Below are 18,671 nucleotides of genomic sequence, written 5' to 3'. Positions count from 1 at the left end.
CGGCTGCTGAGAAGCAACAAATTGTGGAGTGTTTAGGTCAAGGCATGACTACAATCAACATTGTGCGATGATCAGGATGAAGTGTCTTGGCAATCAAGAAGTATGTAGCTGATTCACAGTACACACGTGTGCGTGCTGATAAGGGCAAATTGAGGACTCTTTCCTACAGGCAATTACGTCAGGTTGAAAGAGCAGCGGCAAAAAAGCCTTGTCATAGCAGCAGACAAGTTTTTGAAGCTGCTTGTGCCTCCAACGTCCCCCGAACAACAAGATGCAGGGTCCTTCAGAGGTTTGCAGCTGTGCATACGCCATCCTGTCGACCTCCTCTATCCACTTCACACAAGCAGAAACGGCTCCAGTGGGCCAAACATTACATGAAGACTGATTTCAAAACTGTTTTGTTCACGGATGAGTGCCGTGCAGCGCTCGATGGTCCAGATGGATGGAGTGGAGGATGGCTGGTTGATGGACACCCCACGCAAACACGGCTACAGCGCCAACAAGGAGGAGGTGGAGTAATGTTTTGGGCTGGAATCATGGGGAGAGAGATTGTCGGCCCCTTTAGGATCCCTGAAGGCGCTAAAGATGAACTCCATAATGTATGTGGATTTTCTCAAACAGCACTTCCTGCCATGGTTCAAGAAGAAGAACCGTGTATTTCACAGCAAGATCATTTTTCTGCATGATAATGCACCATCTCATGCTGCACATTAAACATCTGCATCTCTGGCTGATATGGGCATAAAAGGGGACAAACTTATGGTGTGACCCCCATGCTCCCCTGACCTCTACCCCATTCAGAACCTTTGGAGCATCATTAAAAGGAGTGTCTATGATGGCGGGAGGCAGTTCACATCTAAGCAACAGCTCTGGGAGGGTATTCTGTCCTCATGCAAAACAATTGAAGCAGAAACCATCCAAAACCTGACAAATTCAATGGACGAGAGAGTTCAGAAGCTCCTTTCGAACAAGGGGTCCTATGTGAAAATGTAACATCACCTAGAATAAAGTTTTGAGTTGAAAACTGTTTGATTTCAGTTTCTAACAACCTGCTAATGCTTATAATTTCAAAAATGACCATTTTTTTGGTCTTTATTAAAATGAAAAGGTTGATCGAAAAGTTTGGGGGATCTAAGAGTGTGGCAACCCAGTAGTCATGATTACTTCGAATTCTGACAATATGAGGGTCATGCTGCAGGTAGTGCAGCAAGAAGGCACTTATGTGTCTTGCGCATCTCGGAGCCCCAAAATTATTTTCCGGGCTAGATGCAGCTAAAAATTATTTTTAATTTTAAATCTGGTGGAGCTTATTATAGATGGCCTAATAGGATCAGTGCTGCACACTGCTACAAAGCCCAAATTATTTTCCAGTCAAGATACAGATAAACATGATTAGTAATTTGAAAGCTTAAAACGTTTGGTAGGGTGATTTTAACCAATCATCAAGCTTTTACTCTCCCCAGGATGACACAGGGGTAGAAAAGTCGTTTCGGATCCATGATTTGTTCATCTTTATGAACGTGAGTCTGTCTACATTATCAGTGGAGAGCCGCGTGCGCTTATCTGTCAGCACACCACCAGCAGCGCTGAACACACGTTCAGACAGAACGCTGGCTGCGGGGCATGACAAGATCTCCAAGGCGTAAGTGGCTAGCTCCGGCCATTTATCCAGATTGGAAGCCCAAAAAGAGCAAGGGTCCAGTGACACAGTCGTGGCTTCAATGTTTACTTGGAGATACTCCTGTACCATCGTCTCTAGGCGTTGACTATGTGTCAGACTTCTTGTCTCCTGTGGCCTTGCAAAGGATGGGCTAAAAAAGTGGTGAAATGATTCCGCAAAATTGATGTTACCAGCAGATACTGTGGTTCTGTTACGGTTTGAGTGCTGAACACTTGACGGTCCCACGGTTGGCAAGTTGGAACTGTGAGATTCACTACGTGCACCACTGGTATTTTGTGGAAAAGCACATGTAAGATTCTGCAACAGTCTCTGCTGATACTCCTGCATGCGTGCATCTCTTTCTATGGCAGGAATAATTTCTGCAAATTTACTTTTGTACCGGGGATCTAACAGTGTGGCAACCCAGTAGTCAGGATTATTTCTAATTCTCACAATTCAAGGGTCATGTTGCAGGTAGTGCAGCAAGAAGGCACTCATGTGTGTTGCGCATCCAGGAGCACCAAGTCCCTGTTGTGTTGGTGGCGAGGTAACAATCATGCTTCCTTCCTCTGTCCTCTCCCCCCAACCTCGCACAACAGAAATGTGATCAAGGTCTCCCTCATCTGATGAGTCTTCCATCAGTTCGTCCTCCACTTCTTCCTGGGCTCCTGCACCTTCCTCACTAGTTTGGCTGCTACCATGCGCCCTGGTAAAATCATCTCCCCCACCCTCACATGCCTGCCGCCCTGGTGCTGCCGACCGTCTGGACCTTGCAGATGTTAGCCCTTCCGCATACAACTCCTCCTCCTCTACTTCCTCCACCTCCTCTTGTGCCACCACCTGACTCCGAATTCTGTTTAACATGTGCTCCAGCATGTAAATCACCGGAATAGTCATGCTGATAATGGCATCGTCAGCACTAAACATCTTCGTCGCCATTTCAAAACTGTGCAGAAGGGTGCATAGGTCCCTGATCTGAGACCACTCCTCCAGCGTGATTTGCCCCACCTCTGAATCTCGTTGGCCCAGGCTATACGTCAGAACGTATTGCACCAGGGCTTGTCGGTGCTGCCACAGTCGCTGCAACATGTGCAGAGTTGAATTCCACCGGGTAGGCACATCGCATTTTAGCCGGTGAAGTGGCAGGCCCAACGACTTCTGTAGAGATGTAAGTCGCTGAGCTGCGGGATGCGAACGGCGGAAGTGAGCACACAGCGACCGTGCCCTCTGCAGAAGGCCATCTAGTCTGGGATAGTGGGCTAAAAATTGCTGGACAACCAGGTTCAACACGTGAGCCATACAAGGCACGTGTGTGACATTGCCCCGGCGAAGGGCCGCACCCAGGTTTGCAGCATTGTCGCACACGGCCTTCCCTGGTTTCAGGTCCAGTGGAGACAACCATTCATGAAATTGGTTCTCCAGAGCTGACCACAACTCCTCAGCTGTGTGACTCACATTTCCCAGACATTTCAATGTAAAAACCGCCTGATGACGTTGAGCCCTACTGCCAGCATAGTAAGGAGGTGTGCAGGATCCCTTCTGCGCAGTTAGAAAGCTTGTGGCATGACCAGACAGGCTTTGAGTGCAGGTGGAAGACCGAGAGGAGGTTGAGGAGGCAGAAGCAGTGGAGGAACTTTGACATAAAGAGGATTGACGCACAACTCGTGGGGACGGCAAGACTTGGACAACAGCCCCTTGTCCTGCTGTCACCATAGTTACCCAGTGCCCAGTCAGCGACATGTAACGCCCCTGTCCATGCCTACTCGTCCAAGTGTCTGTGGTGAAATGCACCCTGTCACACACAGAGTTTCTCAAAGAAGCGGTGATGTTGTGTGCGACATGCTGGTGGAGCGCAGGCACACCTTTCTTTGAGAAGTAGTGCCGACTGGGCATCTGGTACTGGGGCACTGCGACGGACATAAGGTCTCGAAAATCCTCTGTGTCCACCAGGCGGAAAGGCAGCATTTCTGTAGCCAAGAGCTTGCAGATGGTGAAATTCAACCTCTTAGCTTTCTCATGGCTAGGAGGAAATGGTCTTTTACTTGTCCACATCTGAGGGACCGAGGGCTGGCTATTGTGCTTAGACGGGGTTGATAAGGGTGTCCCCGGCAAACTGCCGGTCTGTGAGGAAGATGCAGGCGGACATGTTAGGTTGCCTTCATCCAAAGGTGGTGCTATCGATGTCGGACAGCGCTCAACACCAGCTGGTGTTACCACCTCCAAAGAAAATGATGACCTGCCAATCACGCTGGCTGTTGCGGCTAAAGAGGTGGCAGGTCTGCGCCCCAAAACAGGTGTGACTGCTGTCCCCCCAGTCACAGAGGATGAAGAGGCCGCGGATGCACAAGATATGGCAGACGGTGGTTGGCCCGGCCGGCTAGGCCGCATTGTAGCACACTGAGCTTCCCACTGCAACTTATGCTTCATGTCCATGTGCCGGTTCATGCATGAAGTACTCAAACTATGTATTTTTTGGCCTCTACTTAGCTTTTGCTGACAAATGTTACAGATAACACGAGTTGGGTCATCTTTATCGATCTGAAAAAATGCCCAGGCTATGCAAGGCTTAGCACCCATGCGACCTGAAGAGCCACCACGACTTGTGGTGAGAGGCAGAGTTGTGTTTGAGGATGCAGTTGTTGACGTGCTTCCAGTACTACGTCTCTGTCCAGGAAGGCGCAACCTGACCTCGTCGTCACTAGCATCTTCCTCCACCTCCTCTGCTGACCTCATCTCTTGGCTGACTGTGGGTTGACAGTAAGTGGGATCTCCGACCTCATCATCATCACCCTGTGCGTTATCACACCCGTCGTCCTCAGAGCCAACCTGTTCCTGCCCTGACAAAAAACTAAAGTTGTCGCTCCAATCAGGTATTTGAGTCTTATCATCGTCTTCCTCATTGTCTCCACCAACAGGAGTTACAGTTTGGGAATGAGGGTCTACATTATGGTCAGAACCTTCTGCGTCTGGTCCTGGATCCGACTCATAAAGATTCTGGGCATCAGTGCAGATCATTTCCTCGTCTGGATTCACAGAAGCGCTGCAGTCGACCTCTGATTCCCAGGCTATAGTATGAGTAAACAGCTCTGCAGACTCAACCATCTGTTCTACCTCATACTCAGACGGGCAGCTGGAGATTTGGGAGCTGTGAGGAAGCAAGTGCGATTTGGGTGACACCTTTGAGGACTGGAGTATTTGTGATGTTGAAGTTGATGTGGAGGAGAGCCCACTTAAAGGAGCACTTGATATCCGTTGAAGCACCTGCTGTTTTTGTGCCTCATCTGGAATTTGTAGCGATTGGCGTGGCCGTAAGAAAGGGATCTTATCACATTGTCCGCTAAAAGAAGTAGACATTTTAGTTTGGCTGGAAGATGGTCTTTCTTCTGCAGATGTTACTGTTGCTTTAACACCTACCCCACGGACACAACCTTTTTTCCCCTTCCCAACACGCCTATTCCCCTTTCCACCAGCAGCAGGCCTTTTTCCACTCATTTTGGTGGTTAACTAATTCACAACTCTGGAGTTGTTTGCACAAAAAAACAATGGATGGTAACCGAGCAGAGCTGAGTGGCCAAACTGTGGTATTAGGCCAAAACTATTGCCTGGGTTAGATGCAGAAAAAAAATATTTTGAATTTGCAACCTGATGGAGGTCAGTATAGATGGACTAATAGAGAAAGTCCGACACACTACTAGAAGGCCAAATATTTTTTCAGAGGTAGATGCAGAAAAAAATATATTCAGTTTGCAACCTGATGGAGGTCAGTATAGATGGACTAATAGAACAAGTCCCACACACTGCTAGAAGCCCAAATATTTTTTCAGAGGTACTGTAGATGCAGATAAAAATTAGTTTTAATTTGCAACCTGATGGAGGTCAGTATAGATGGACTAATAGAGAAAGTCCGACACACTACTAGAAGGCCAAATATTTTTTCAGAGGTAGATGCAGAAAAAAATATATTCAGTTTGCAACCTGATGGAGGTCAGTATAGATGGACTAATACAACAAGTCCCACACACAGCTAGAAGCCCAAATATTTTTTCAGAGGTACTGTAGATGCAGATAAAAATTAGTTTTAATTTGCAACCTGATGGAGGTCAGTATAGATGGACTAATAGAGAAAGTCCGACACACTACTAGAAGGCCAAATATTTTTTCAGAGCTAGATGCAGAAAAAAATTATATTCAGTTTGCAACCTGATGGAGGTCAGTATAGATGGATTAATAGAACAAGACCCACACACAGCTAGAAGCCCAATATTTTTTCAGAGGTAGATGCAGAAAAAAATATATTCAGTTTGCAACCTGATGGAGGTCAGTATAGATGGACTAATAGAACAAGTCCCACACACTGCTAGAAGCCCAAATATTTTTTCAGAGGTACTGTAGATGCAGATAAAAGTTAGTTTTAATTTGCAACCTGATGGAGGTCAGTATAGATGGACTAATAGAGAAAGTCCGACACACTACTAGAAGGCCAAATATTTTTTCAGAGCTAGATGCAGAAAAAAATTATATTCAGTTTGCAACCTGATGGAGGTCAGTATAGATGGACTAATAGAGAAAGTCCGACACACTACTAGAAGGCCAAATATTTTTTCAGAGGTAGATGCAGAAAAAAATATATTCAGTTTGCAACCTGATGGAGGTCAGTATAGATGGATTAATAGAACAAGACCCACACACAGCTAGAAGCCCAATATTTTTTCAGAGGTAGATGCAGAAAAAAATATATTCAGTTTGCAACCTGATGGAGGTCAGTATAGATGGACTAATAGAACAAGTCCCACACACTGCTAGAAGCCCAAATATTTTTTCAGAGGTACTGTAGATGCAGATAAAAATTAGTTTTAATTTGCAACCTGATGGAGGTCAGTATAGATGGACTAATAGAGAAAGTCCGACACACTACTAGAAGGCCAAATATTTTTTCAGAGGTAGATGCAGAAAAAAATATATTCAGTTTGCAACCTGATGGAGGTCAGTATAGATGGACTAATACAACAAGTCCCGCACACAGCTAGAAGCCCAAATATTTTTTCAGAGGTACTGTAGATGCAGATAAAAATTATTTTTAATTTGCAACCTGATGGAGGTCAGTATAGATGGACTAATAGAGAAAGTCCGACACACTACTAGAAGGCCAAATATTTTTTCAGAGGTAGATGCAGAAAAAAATATATTCAGTTTGCAACCTGATGGAGGTCAGTATAGATGGACTAATAGAACAAGTCCCACACACTGCTAGAAGCCCAAATATTTTTTCAGAGGTACTGTAGATGCAGATAAAAATTAGTTTTAATTTGCAACCTGATGGAGGTCAGTATAGATGGACTAATAGAGAAAGTCCGACACACTACTAGAAGGCCAAATATTTTTTCAGAGCTAGATGCAGAAAAAAATTATATTCAGTTTGCAACCTGATGGAGGTCAGTATAGATGGATTAATAGAACAAGACCCACACACAGCTAGAAGCCCAATATTTTTTCAGAGGTAGATGCAGAAAAAAATATATTCAGTTTGCAACCTGATGGAGGTCAGTATAGATGGACTAATAGAACAAGTCCCACACACTGCTAGAAGCCCAAATATTTTTTCAGAGGTACTGTAGATGCAGATAAAAGTTAGTTTTAATTTGCAACCTGATGGAGGTCAGTATAGATGGACTAATAGAGAAAGTCCGACACACTACTAGAAGGCCAAATATTTTTTCAGAGCTAGATGCAGAAAAAAATTATATTCAGTTTGCAACCTGATGGAGGTCAGTATAGATGGACTAATAGAGAAAGTCCGACACACTACTAGAAGGCCAAATATTTTTTCAGAGGTAGATGCAGAAAAAAATATATTCAGTTTGCAACCTGATGGAGGTCAGTATAGATGGATTAATAGAACAAGACCCACACACAGCTAGAAGCCCAATATTTTTTCAGAGGTAGATGCAGAAAAAAATATATTCAGTTTGCAACCTGATGGAGGTCAGTATAGATGGACTAATAGAACAAGTCCCACACACTGCTAGAAGCCCAAATATTTTTTCAGAGGTACTGTAGATGCAGATAAAAATTAGTTTTAATTTGCAACCTGATGGAGGTCAGTATAGATGGACTAATAGAATGATGCTATGCCCAAAAGATTTTACTTCACTAGGTGCAGTGAAAAAATTGGTATTCTATACACAGGTGGTATATCTTGCAACACAGATAGGCTACTCCACTGACTAACACACTCTGCAATAGGCCAAAAAGGATTAGCTTTGCTAGATTCAGCCAAATGCTGTGAAAAAAACTTGCACAGCACTGGCACAGACCTGCCTGGCAAAAACTGATAGGAACTCATGTAACCTAGTCCTGAAAAGGACTGCAATTACAATTAGTCTTTACTCCCACAACCGATCTATTTAAGAGCACAGACCTCCCTGATAAAAGTCGTAGGAAATGCTGTAACCTAGTCCTTAAAAGGACTGCAATCACAACTATTCCCTACTCCCAAGCTATCTGTATATTTGTGCGAAAATTGGCTTTAACAAGGTATAGCGCACACAGCAACAGCGGTGCCGTCTAACACGCAGCTGCAGCAGTGAGAAAATGGTGGCGACGGGGAAAATGGCTTGGTCTTATAGGGCAAGGACATGTGACATACACTGCCAATGACACATGCCCTTGCTTGTGTGAAAAAAAGCACTTCGCTCCGTGTGTGCGCTGCTGATAGGCTGACAGATTGCACCTCCCCACTGTAAATGCGGGAAAGAGAAAAAAAAATGGAGATCTTCATTGTTCCTGCAGAGATCCATCCCCTGCCCCTCCCCCCACCCCGCTGTACACTCAAACTGCGTATTAACATTAATTTTCATCATTACTGAGAAAAAATCCAGTTATGATTTTGGTGCACGAACAGTTATCGAACATAACCTCGAACAGCCGAATTTTTCTCAAATTGTTTGTGTTCGCCGAACGGCTCGAACACCGCCCAAAACAGCTCGAATTTGAGATTGGCGAACAGTTCGAGTAGAACAACGCTCATCTCTAATCAGCAGGCACTGAGGTTTCAGTTTGCACAGTAAGGAGCGTAGTTAACGCTGAAGGTCTCTATGCCTGGACTCCAAGACGTAACTTCTACTGACACTAAAGAAATGATGGCTCTACTTGTCTAAAAACCAGTTAATGAGCCACATAAGTTTTGGGCTTCTATTTTGTGGAACAATGAAGCAAAACTAGAGATTTTTTGAACCTATAGATCGAAAGTACTAAATGTGTAGAAGAGGAAGAATGAAATATACGCTGGGAAAAAAACACCCTGTCTTCAGTAGAGGATGACAATGGTTCGGTGATGCCCTCCTGCTCATATCTCCCTCTGGCACTGGAAACCTGGAGCATGTGTAAAGCAAGATGTGTCAAGTTTCAAGGTAGATGGCCTTCTAAGATGAAATTGAAACTTAGGCATCATTGGACTCAAAGTCTACCAAGGCTTTAGAAGAAGTACTCGAAGATTCTGGTATGGCTGTCACAGTCACCTGACTTGAACCTTCTTGAAAATCTTTAGTGGGACTTGAAGAAGGTGTTTGCAGCACACAAGTCTAAGATTATTAAAGAACTGAAGGCCATTGCCCATGTAGAATGATCTAAGTTTCCTCAGGAACACCGGTGTCTAGCTGTAGCATAGCATCAGGGCTGCCAGCAGGCAAAGCAATTATATTGTGTCGCCTTAACCCATGGACCATTAACAATGTCTGAGTCCTGTTCACCAGGTCAGTATTTAAACTCCTTATCCCCATGCATAATTATTGTATTTTAATAAAATATTGATCTAATTAAAGGAATGCTAAGTTCACATTTCCATACATTCTGCTTATCTGATCCATTTTGAAGAATTCATGTATAAAAGTATCTTTTTGCATCAGTACAGTATGTGGAAGCAGAGGGACCTGATTCCTGTGGGGTCATTTTCAGTTCAGTTTTGTGCCAGTTTTTAGAATATAATAAAAATTTCTGCATGCTAGACTAGATTGATATGCAGAACACAGCAATCATTGGCTGAACGACACATGTTTATTCAGTGTGTCCTAAGTTTATCCCCTGCTTGCGTACAGTTCCACTGCCTATAACATTGTGCCCCGAGGGTAGATTACCGATTGTTAATGGTTGCAAAATCATGCTGCCATCTAATAACAAGCAAGCAATATGCACTTCATTTATAATTATACAGTGGAAAGACGCTGCAATTTGAAGCCCCCCATCCACACTATCACATTCACTTACCCCCTTTTAGTAATAATCTCCTTTAGCATAAAAGTAACTAATTCCCTCCAATTATAATGATCACTTGTAGTATAATAATAAATAACCTGCCCCTTCGCGTTTTAATATATTCCCTTGCAGTAATTAACTGCTCTTTGCCCTTTATAATCGCACACATTACATAAAATTCCACAAACAGTGCACCCCTGTTTTGTATAAACATATACATTTCACTAAAATTAATCTTCATTCTCCCATCCCAAAATATCCAGAGCACTGCTGCGCTACTTTGCGCTACTTTGCCATCCACTTACTGGTACATCATATGTCGGGTCCTGTTCTTTGATGTTGGCTTAGTAGCTGAGCCCGCATCTCTGCCGTCAGATGATGGTTATGTTATTCAGCCATCATCTGCCTCTGAAATGTCCGTGCCTATTAACATGTTAAATGCCACTGCCATTGCGAGTGACAATGGCATTTTTATAGAGCGCGGCCTAGGGGGGTGCACTGTTCTAACCACCCATTGGTGCTGATGTGCTCCCATGACAGCCAGGGGGCTGCTAAAGACCCCCATTTTCGGCCAATACAAAATCTGAAAAAAATGCAATAACATGCAATCAAAACATCCTTAAGTTTCTTCAGTACATCAAAATGGTATCAAGAAAAACATCAACCCAAGGTGCAAAATGCAAGCATTTACACAACCCCATTAACCAAAAATGAAAAGTGTTACTAGTCTCGGAAAAGCAACAAAAGCAAAAAATTTTTTAACAGACTTACAAAAAATTTTAACCACTTAGTATCACCAATAATATTGCTAGTGATTTTTACTGTATAATGAATGCTGTAAAACAAAACCAAAAAACAATTGCAGAATTGTGCTTTTTTCACAACTTGGAATTTGTATCTGCTTTCCAGTACATCACATGATAAAATGAATGGTGTCATACAAAATTTAAACTTATCCTGCAAAAAACAACCAAAACAGCGGAAGTAATACGTAATGCTGAAAGAACACATGGTAAAAGTATACAATAACCTACAGTACAGACCAAAAGTTTGGACACACCTTCTCATTTAAAGATTTTTCTGTATTTTCATGACTTTGAAAATTGTACATTCACACTGAAGGCATCAAAACTATGAATTAACACATGTGGAATTATATAGTTAACAAAAAAGTGTGAAACAACTGAAAATATGTCTTATATTCTAGGTTCTTCAAAGTAGTCACCTTTTGCTTTGGTGACTGCTTTGCACACTCTTGGCACACGGTGGCTCAGTGGTTAGCACTGTTGCTCTGCAGCGCTGGGGTCCTGGGTTCAAATCTCATCAAGGACAACATCTGCAAGGAGATTGTATGTTCTCCCCGTGTTTGTGTGGGTTTCCTCCCACATTCCAAAGACATACTGTTAGGGAATCTAGATTGTGAGCCCCAATGGGGACAGTGATGATAATATCTGTAAAGCACTGTGAAATTAATGGTGCTACAGTTGTGTTCAAAAGTTTACATACCCCAGCAGAATTTTTCCTTTATTGGCTTGTTTCAGAAAATATGAATGATAACAAAAAAACTTTTTCTCCACTCATGGTTACTGGTTGGGTGAAGCCATTTATTGTCAAACTACTGTGTTTTCTCTTTTTAAATCTTAATGACAACAAAAAACATCTAAATGACCCTGATCAAAAGTTCACATACCCTGGTGATTTTGGCCTGATAACATGCACAGAATTTGACACAAATGGGTTTGAATGGCTGCTAAAGGTAACATCCTCACCTGTGACCTGTTTGCTTATAATCAGTGTGTGCATAAAAGCTGAGTGAGTTTCTGGGATCCAGACAGACTCTTGCATCTTTCATCCAGCCACTAACGTTTCTGGATTGTGAGTCATGGGGAAAGAAAAAGAATTGTCAACGGATCTACAGGAAAAGGTAGTTGAACTATATAACACAGGAAAGGGATACAAAAAAATATCCAAGAAATTGATAATGCCAGTCAGCAGCATTCAAACTGTGATTAACAAATGGAAAATCAGGGGCTCTGTAAAAACCAAACCATGGTCAGGTAGACCAACAAAAATTTTAGCCACAACTGCCAGGAAAATTGTTCGGGATGCAAAGAAAAACCCACAAATAACATCAGCTGAAATTCAGGACTCTCTGAAAACTAGCGGTGTGGCTGTTTCAAGATGCACAATAAGGAGGCACTTGAAGAAAAATTGGCTGCATGGTCGAGTTGCCAGAAGAAAGCTATTACTGTGCAAATGCCACAAAGTATCTCGCCTACAATACGCCAAACAGCACAGAGACAAGCCTCAAAACTTCTGGAACAAGGTAATTTGGAGTGATGAGACCAAAATTTAACTTTTTGGCCACAACCATAAACGTAACATTTGGAGAGAGGTCAATGACGCGCCCCCTGGGCCGCGCGTGTGTGGAGATACCCGGAACCGGACCCGTTGCGGATGCTGGGGGTTGTAGTCCTCGTGTGGCGGGGACCCGGTCCCGTGGCTCAGGGTGGTCAACCCAAGTGGCAGTCTATTTATAGGGTTTTGTGATATTAAATGTCCGACTACGCCACCCGTGGATTGCGGTCAGAGTGAACCGCCGCTGCAGGGCAGACCGCTGAGGCTGGTGTTGTAAGTGCAGCAGAGGATAGTATAACTCCCCACGGGAGGAGTATAGCCTCAGGGCAGCAAGGGTGGATGTTGGGGGTGATGGTGCGCGGGAGCAGCAGTAACGACACAGAGTCTCTGTAATGCAGTCCAGAGTATTTACTTACAGTTCTTTATCCACGTTACTACAGCTGGTCATAACATCCCTCGTCGCACTGTGTTCACCAGGTGAGGGGCTCGGCCTACTCCCAGATAACTTTGAAGCGTTTCACAGGACCCCCGTTACGTGTCCTTTCTCTGGCCTGTCATACCCCGCCACTGACCTCGCGTCTGTCCGGCTGCCTCGGGCCTTCTCTGGTAAACTTTGGCGCCAGTTTCCCTGACCCTATATGGTGCCTTCCTAGCGGGTGTAGCGAGGGGCTGCGCCACGTGAAATGTTACAGCCTCCGGTTTCAAGCTGAGGGTAGTTCCCCGCCTCCACTAGTTTCGGGGACCGGTCTCCCCCCTTTGGCCTGACCCTTCTACGCAGGTAGATTTGGGCGTGCGATGGCGACTCGCCGGTCCGCACCCTTGGGGTCCCTTCGTTCCTTGTTCCTGGAGCCTCCTCCGCTCCTCTTTCTTCTAGCTAAGACTTATCGTGTCCTGTGGGGCGCAGATCACAGGACACAATAAGTCTTAGCTATGGGTAAGTCCCACTCATAATTTGAGAGCCATAGGACTAGGTACTCTAAGCATACCAGATATTCCCTGTGTATGTACTGGCCCTATGGGATACTGGGTTACTGTGCAAACTAATACAATGTATTCCTTATACAAATTGACTTAATATTATATTGCTGAGTTATATCTGATCTATCTACTTCTACCAATGTGTTGGCATAGCTGATGTATTGTGATTCTGTGATTTTCACCGACTACTCACCTTATACCTGTTTACTATCATCACTGCTTTTATCATTTTTTGTAACTAAATAAAGTATAATTTTATCTCATTAATTACGACTGTTTTGGGGCTGACTATTTTTTCAATATAGGTTTATAATGATGTGTCATATAGTATACCCCTCTTTATCTTTTGCATTATGAATGGTATATATACCCAAAGCGTAGGTTCTATGTTTCCAGGAAGTATATATCACAACCAGGAAAGTGCGCCTCTGTCCTGGCGATTGTGGTCGCATTTCCCTCGCATTCATCTCTGCAGGTCTGGTATATATACCACATGACAACAGGTATAGGCAAGTCATTCGTTACACCCCCTTAACCTCCCACTTACCCAATGAAATAACCAGACTGCACACCAAAATTGGATTAAATTTGCCACAGCAGCCTTTTATTCAACAAACAATGAAAACCACAATTATTTGAACCTTATTGGAAAAATTTGAGGGGTGGTCCTTGAAGTCCATACAAAACCTGTATACCATGTCCACCTTGGGTCAGGTTGTAATTTGCCTCTGTTACGGATCCGGGTGGTGAAACCTCTGTGCTACAAGGAGGGACTAGAGGAGCGTAACTAAGTGCCTACCTGGACCGACCCTGGCCACACGGCGGCTTAGTCGACTCCGTGAACCAAGGAGGGACCGGGAAGGTGAAACAGGTGCCACTCTGGGACCTACCTTATGTGAGAGCAGGTGACCCCCATGGGACTGACAGCCGAAGTAGACAGGCACAACAGATGAGCACGGCTGGTAGACAGGCAGGTGATGCGGGCAGGCAAGCAGGCGGGCACAGCTGATAGACAGGCTGGCGGGCATGGCTGATAGACAAGCTGGCGGGTACTGGAACCTGAGGACTGAGGAGAGTGTTTAGCACACAAACAACAATATTGCACAGGCACCTCCATTTTGGAAGAGGTGCCGTATATGAGGGTAGTCCTCCGGCCATTGGCCGGGGACTTTTTAGGACGGCGCACGCGGTCCCTTTAAGAGGGAGGGAGTGCACACGCGCGCGCCCTAAGTACAATGTCCGGGGAACAGAGCGCGGTGCGCACACCCCGGGCAGGCGCAGGGGGGGAGCCGGAGGACGCCAGACCGGGACCATGGTGGTGAGGGGATCGGCGTCTCTGCCCGGCAGAGCTACAGCCTCTAACCACTAAGCATCAGTTCAGAGGCACCTATTAGTCAACCTGTCAAATTACATATTCCACCACTCAAGCCCTTTAATCCCTCAACCTGGGAATATTCTACTGCCCGTAACCACTTAATTAAGTCCACCGGCCAATCCACCATTAGCCACATCCACCAACTTCGAGGAACTCCCCTGCCCCTTCTGCTATGACATATATATAATAACAACTTTTTTTTTAAACTTTACTTAAGAACACTCAGTGGTAACGAACCTGTCCCAATGATGAAGGTAATAAAATTAAGGATGGGAGATTGGTTATTTCATGGCTGTCTAAAATGGCTGCCCTCTGGAGGGTCCTTACTTTATTAGGCTGCGTGCCCACTATGCGTTTTTCAAGCGTTTTTGCTGTGGAATTTCCACAGCGAAAACGCTTGAAAAGCGCTTGGTAATACGTGCCCCATGGTCCCCAATGATAATCCGCATGTGCTGTGTACATGCTGCGGAAATTTCCGCTGCGGATTTTCATTGCGGAAAAATATGCAGCATGTCCATTAATTTTGCGGACACGCAGCGTAATTGCCGCCATTGACTTGCATTGAATCGCTTAATATCCGCAGGACTACATGTGCACATGCGGATATTAAGTGATTCAATGTGTGGATGGTACCCGAGTCTGGAGAAGAGGAGACTCTCCTCCAGACCCAGGTACCATATCAAAAATAAACATTATACTTACCTTCTGATGGCCCCCGGTCTCCTGTACAATGCGACCGATGTAACAAGTAAAGTTAAATCAACCAGTATTTCAATAGGTAGGTAACTGTACCCAATAGGCAGCATAGGTCCCCAATAGGCAGGTAAATGTACCCAATAGGCAGCACAGGTCCCCAATAGGCAGGTAAATATCCCCAATAGGCAGGTAAATGTCCCCAATAGGCAGCAAAGGTCCCCAATAGGCAGCATAGGTCCCCAATAGGCAGCATAGGTCCCCAATGGGCAGGTAAATGTTCCCAATAGGCAGGCTGTTTCCCCCTTATAATGCCATATGCAGGCTGTTCCCCCCCTTATAATGCCCCATGCAGGCTGTTCCCCCCATATAATGCCCCATGCAGGATGTCCCTTTCTCACACCATATAATGCCCCATGCAAGATATCACTCCCCTGTCTTTATAATGCCCCATGCAGGATGTCCCCCCCCCATATAATGCCCCATGCAGGATGTCACCCCCCATATCATGCCCTATGCGGAATATCACCCCCCCATATAATGCCCCATGCAGGATGTCCCCCCCCATATAATGCCCCATGCAGGATGTCACCCCCCATATCATGCCCTATGCAGGATATCACCCCCCCATATAATGCCCCATGCAGGATGTCACCCCCCCATATAATGCCCCATGCAGGATATCACTCCCCTGTCTTTATAATGCCCCATGCAGCATGTCACCCCCCCATATAATGCAGCATGTCACCCCCCCATATAATGCAGCATGTCACCCCCCCATATAATGCCCCATGCAGCATGTCACCCCCCATATAATGCCACATGCAGGATGTCACCCCCCATATAATGCCACATGCAGGATGTCACCCCCCCATATTATGCCCCATGTAGCATGTCACCCCCCCATATTATGCCCCATGCAGCATGTCACCCCCCCCATATTATGCCCCATGCAGGATGTCCCTTTCCCCCCATATCATGCCCCATGCAGGATGTCACCCCCCCATATTATACCCCATGCAGGATGTCACCCCCCCCATATTATACCCCTTGCATGATGTCACCCTCTATATAATGACCTATGCCTCCATACATAAAAAAAAAAAAAAAATCCAATACTCACCTCACTTCTCACTTGCTGCCGCTGCTCTACTCTGGTCTGGACTCCAGCGTCGAGGCGGCGTTGTCCTGCTCTGCGCTGCCTGTGACAGCACTTGGGAGGGCGCGGAGTAAAGAAGTCACCGCGCTCTCTGACCTGAGACGTCACAGGAAGCGCAGAGCAGGGAAGACAGCTGATCTGCAGAGGCACGGAGAGAGGTAAGTATCCGCCTGCCGGGGCCCTGAGCAAGCGGGGGGCAGGGCGGGCAATGGCACCGCTCTCCTCTCCTCCGCCCATAGCCCAGCGGGCCGGATGAAAGTCCTCCGCGGGCCGCATGTGGCCCGCGGGCCGTAGTTTGAGGACCCCTGGTCTAAAAGGACTTGCGGTGACGTCATTTAGTCATGTGACCTGCCGCTGATGTCGGCGGTCGCGTGACCTGTCACATGACTAAATGACGTTAGACCATCGCGAGCTGTACTAGAGACCGGACGCATCGTACGTGAGACCGGGGGCCATCAGAAGGTAAGTATAATCTTTATTTTTTACCATTTTTATTCTTTTTTTTAACTATTAACTTGGTTACACTATATAAATCCATGCCGGTTGCATGGATTTCTATAGTGTGACCAAGTTGTCAAGCACTTTACCAAGTGACGGTAAAATCGTTTGGAAAAGTGCTTGATAACCTGCATGCAGAAATGCATGAAAAGACGCTTCACAAACGCTTCTTCCTGGTGGGAAAAACGCATGTAAGATCCGAATGCGTTTTTTCCTGCCAGGGAGATGCGGAAAAAATCTGCAGCATTTCTGCATCGTGGGCACTTAGCCTAAGCCTTCTCCCTCACTCAAATGGTCCTTTCCTTTAACATGACACTCCCCCTATTCCAACCCCTTTGCTGCTTTGATTCCCCTTACTCAGCTTCCTGCACTAACCCTGTCATGCGGTCTCCCTTTTAAGCCTGGGGGGCACAGTACGGCCTTTCTTGACAATCCACATCTGAAGAAGGTCCAATTGCAGTGCCAAAATGTTATGTTATTTTTGGACGGCCTATAATAAAACCATAATCTGCATATATTCTCTTCTGAGCGTAAAAGTACTTTAGAACTTTGTTGACGGAGTAGAACCCTACTTGAACCCTTCCTCCATAAAATTGCAGTATATCTATAACCTATGTACAGTATATGTAGCAGAGCTGACTGTGTGTACATAGCAGAGATTTGTCTGTGTATATACTGTATAGCAGTGCTGAGGATGTGTGTGTATATAGCAGAGATGAGTGTGTGTATATTAGAGATGTATCTGTATGTAGAAGATCTGTGTGTATATATTGCAAAGCTGAGAATGAATGTATAGTAGAACTGTGTGTCTGTAGCAGAACTGTGTGTGCATATACTGTATATACATATGAGTGTATGTTTTTTGATGTAGTAGAGCTGTGTCTGTACAGTATATAGCAGAACTGTGTCTGCATATAGCAGAACTAAATGTGCATGCATAGCAGCGCTGTGTTTGTATATAACAAAGCTGAGTGTGTGTATAGCACAGCTGTGCATCAGTATGGCAGTGCTGTGTGTATATATAGCAGCTGTGTGTGTTTATATAGTACAGATGAGTGGGTGTATAGCAGAGCTGTGTGTATGTAGCAGAGCTGCGTGTCTGGGTATATAGCAGAGCTTTTTGTGTGTACATATACAGTATAAGAATACCTATATAGAAATGTGCAAGGTTCAAAATTAATAAAAAATATATTCTTTATTGGATAACAAACTAATTAAAAGCATAAAAATAGACATACAAAAGTCAGAGACATAAAATACAAATGGTGTTTCAACCTTTGATAGGGAAAATGTACTCCGTGCCAATGTCTATTATTATCATTATGTGTATTTTATCTGATATCACTCTCTCCCTGTTTCCCTATATGTACCTTAAAGGGCTTTAGCTTATACAGCACTGGCTATTTTGGCTTGTACCTTTTGAGTATCCGTCCTCAATACTGTGATTGCACATAATATAACTCTATATTGATTTGTAGTATTCACAAAAGTGAGTTTTGTTATTATCACTTACCTAACTTTAGTATTTTATGCTTCTGACTTCTGCATGTCTATTTTTATGCTTTTCATTATTTTGTCATCCAACATAGAATATATGTATTTTTATTTATTTTGAGCCTTGCACATTTCTATGTACTGTAGGTATTCTTGAATTTATTGTTGCATTTTAGCCCCTTATATATTGCTCCTTATTCTCATGT

Source organism: Phyllobates terribilis, unplaced genomic scaffold (assembly GCF_046119375.1).
Source record: "Phyllobates terribilis strain yellow unplaced genomic scaffold, ASM4611937v1 Scaffold_11__3_contigs__length_659146591, whole genome shotgun sequence".
Lineage (NCBI taxonomy): Eukaryota > Metazoa > Chordata > Amphibia > Anura > Dendrobatidae > Phyllobates > Phyllobates terribilis.
The sequence above is the reverse complement of the archived record's forward strand: the minus strand, read 5'-3'. Positions refer to the sequence as shown.